Genomic DNA, 4,384 nt, shown 5'->3' on the forward strand with positions numbered 1-4,384 from the left:
ATACACACACACACACACCTAAAACACAAATACACACACACCTAAAACACACACACACCACACACACACACACACACACCTAAACACACACCTAAACACACACACCTAAACACACACACCTAAACACACACACCTAAACACACACACACCTAACACACACACACCTAACACACACACACACACACCTAACACACACACACACACCTAACACACACACACACCTAACACACACACACACACCTAACACACACACACACCTAACACCTACACACACCTAACACACACACACCTAACACACACACACACCTAACACACACACACCTAACACACACACACCTAACACACACACACCTAACACACACACACCTAACACACACCTAAACACACACACCTAAACACAAATACACACACACCTAAACACACACCTAAACACACACACCTAAACACAAATACACACACACCTAAACACACACACACCTAAACACACACACACCTAAACACACACACACACCTAAACATACACACACACACACCTAAACACACACACCTAAATACACACACCTAAATACACACACCTAAATACACATACCTAAATACACATACCTAAATACACACCTAAATACACACCTAAATACACACACACACACACACACACACACACACACACACACACACACACACACACACACCTAAAACACCTAAACACACACACCTAAACACAAATACACACACACCTAAACACAAATACACACATACACACCTAAATACACACCTAAATACACACCTAAATACACACACACACCTAAAACACAAATACACACACACCTGAAACACAAATACACACACACACACACACACACACACACCTAAAACACATACACACACACACACACCTAAAACACAAATACACAAATACACACACACACACACACCTAAAACACAATACACAAATACACACACACACACCTAAAACACAAATACACACACACCTAAAACACAAATACACACACACACACCTAAAACACAAATACACACACACACACACACACACCTAAACACACACACACACCTAAACACACACACACACACCTAAACATACACACACACCTAAACACACACACCTAAACACAAATACACACACACCTAAACACACACACACCTAAACACACACACACCTAAACACACACACACCTAAACACACACACACACCTAAACATACACACACACACACCTAAACACACACACCTAAATACACACACCTAAATACACATACCTAAATACACATACCTAAATACACACCTAAATACACACACACACCTAAACACAAATACACACCTAAACACACACCTAAACACACACCTACATACACACCTACATACACACTTAAATACACACACACACACACACACCTAAATACACACCTAAATACACACACACACACACACACACACACACACACACACACACACACACACACACACCTAAAACACCTAAACACACACACCTAAACACAAATACACACACACCTAAACACAAATACACACATACACACCTAAATACACACCTAAATACACACACACACCTAAAACACAAATACACACACACCTGAAACACAAATACACACACACACACACACACACACACACACACACACACACACACACACACACACACACACACACACACACCAAAAAACACATACACACACACACACACACCTAAAACAGAAATACACAAATACACACACACACACACACCTAAAACACAATACACAAATACACACACACACACCTAAAACACAAATACACACACACACACACACACACACCTAAACACACACACACACCTAAACACACACACACACACCTAAACATACACACACACACACCTAAACACACACACCTAAACACAAATACACACACACCTAAACACACACACACCTAAACACACACACACCTAAACACACACACACACCTAAACATACACACACACACACCTAAACACACACACCTAAATACACACACCTAAATACACACACCTAAATACACATACCTAAATACACATACCTAAATACACACCTAAATACACACACACACCTAAACACAAATACACACCTAAACACACACCTAAACACACACCTACATACACACCTACATACACACTTAAATACACACACACACACACACACACACACACACACACACACACCTAAAACACCTAAACACACACACCTAAACACAAATACACACACACCTAAACACAAATACACACATACACACCTAAATACACACCTAAATACACACACACACCTAAAACACAAATACACACACACCTGAAACACAAATACACACACACACACACACACACACACACACACACACACACACACACACACACACACACACACACACACACACACACACACCTGAATCCTCCTCCCCCTCCCCCCCCTCCTCCCTCTCTGCAGATGACTTCGTCAACCATTTTGAAAAGAAGGTCGACGACATCCGATCCTCGTTTGCTAAGTCAAACGACACTGCTGGTTCTGCTCACACTGCCCTACCCTGTGCTCTGACCTCTTTCTCCCCTCTCTCTCCAGATGAAATCTCGCTTCTTGTGACGGCCGGCCGCCCAACAACCTGCCCGCTCGACCCTATCCCCTCCTCTCTCCTCCAGACCATTTCCGGGGACCTTCTCCCTTACCTCACCTCGCTCATCAACTCATCCCTGACCGCTGGCTACGTCCCTTCCGTCTTCAAGAGAGCGAGAGTTGCACCCCTTCTGAAAAAACCTACACTCGATCCCTCCGATGTCAACAACTACAGACCAGTATCCCTTCTTTCTTTTCTCTCCAAAACTCTTGAACGTGCCGTCCTTGGCCAGCTCTCCCGCTATCTCTCTCAGAATGACCTTCGTGATCCAAATCAGTCAGGTTTCAAGACTAGTCATTCAACTGAGACTGCTCTTCTCTGCATCACGGAGGCGCTCCGCACTGCTAAAGCTAACTCTCTCTCCTCTGCTCTCATCCTTCTAGACCTATCGGCTGCCTTCGATACTGTGAACCATCAGATCCTCCTCTCCACCCTCTCCGAGTTGGGCATCTCTGGCGCGGCCCACGCTTGGATTGCGTCCTACCTGACAGGTCGCTCCTACCAGGTGGCGTGGCGAGAATCTGTCTCCGCCACGCGCTCTCACCACTGGTGTCCCCCAGGGCTCTGTTCTAGGCCCTCTCCTATTCTCGCTATACACCAAGTCACTTGGCTCTGTCATAACCTCACATGGTCTCTCCTATCATTGCTATGCAGACGACACACAATTAATCTTCTCCTTTCCCCCTTCTGATGACCAGGTGGCGAATCGCATCTCTGCATGTCTGGCAGACATATCAGTGTGGATGACGGATCACCACCTCAAGCTGAACCTCGGCAAGACGGAGCTGCTCTTCCTCCCGGGGAAGGACTGCCCGTTCCATGATCTCGCCATCACGGTTGACAACTCCATTGTGTCCTCCTCCCAGAGCGCTAAGAACCTTGGCGTGATCCTGGACAACACCCTGTCGTTCTCAACCAACATCATGGCGGTGGCCCGCTCCTGTAGGTTCATGCTCTACAACATCCGCAGAGTACGACCCTGCCTCACACAGGAAGCGGCGCAGGTCCTAATCCAGGCACTTGTCATCTCCCGTCTGGATTACTGCAACTCGCTGTTGGCTGGGCTCCCTGCCTGTGCCATTAAGCCCCTACAACTCATCCAGAACGCCGCAGCCCGTCTGGTGTTCAACCTTCCCAAGTTCTCTCACGTCACCCCGCTCCTCCGCTCTCTCCACTGGCTTCCAGTTGAAGCTCGCATCCGCTACAAGACCATGGTGCTTGCATACGGAGCTGTGAGGGGAACGGCACCGCAGTACCTCCAGGCTCTGATCAGGCCCTACACCCAAGCAAGGGCACTGCGTTCATCCACCTCTGGCCTGCTCGCCTCCCTACCATTGAGGAAGTACAGTTCCCCGCTCAGCCCAGTCAAAACTGTTCGCTGCTCTGGCCCCCCAATGGTGGAACAAACTCCCTCACGACGCCAGGACAGCGGAGTCAATCACCACCTTCCGGAGACACCTGAAACCCCACCTCTTCAAGGAATACCTAGGATAGGATAAGTAATCCTTCTCACCACCCCCCTTAATGATTTAGATGCACTATTGTAAAGTGGCTGTTCCACTGGATGTCAGAAGGTGAATTCACCAATTTGTAAGTCGCTCTGGATAAGAGCGTCTGCTAAATGACTTAAATGTAAATGTAAATGTAAAACACATACACACACACACACACACCTAAAACAGAAATACACAAATACACACACACACACACACCTAAAACACAATACACAAATA

This window comes from Oncorhynchus masou, unplaced genomic scaffold (assembly GCF_036934945.1).
Source record: "Oncorhynchus masou masou isolate Uvic2021 unplaced genomic scaffold, UVic_Omas_1.1 unplaced_scaffold_3572, whole genome shotgun sequence".
Lineage (NCBI taxonomy): Eukaryota > Metazoa > Chordata > Actinopteri > Salmoniformes > Salmonidae > Oncorhynchus > Oncorhynchus masou.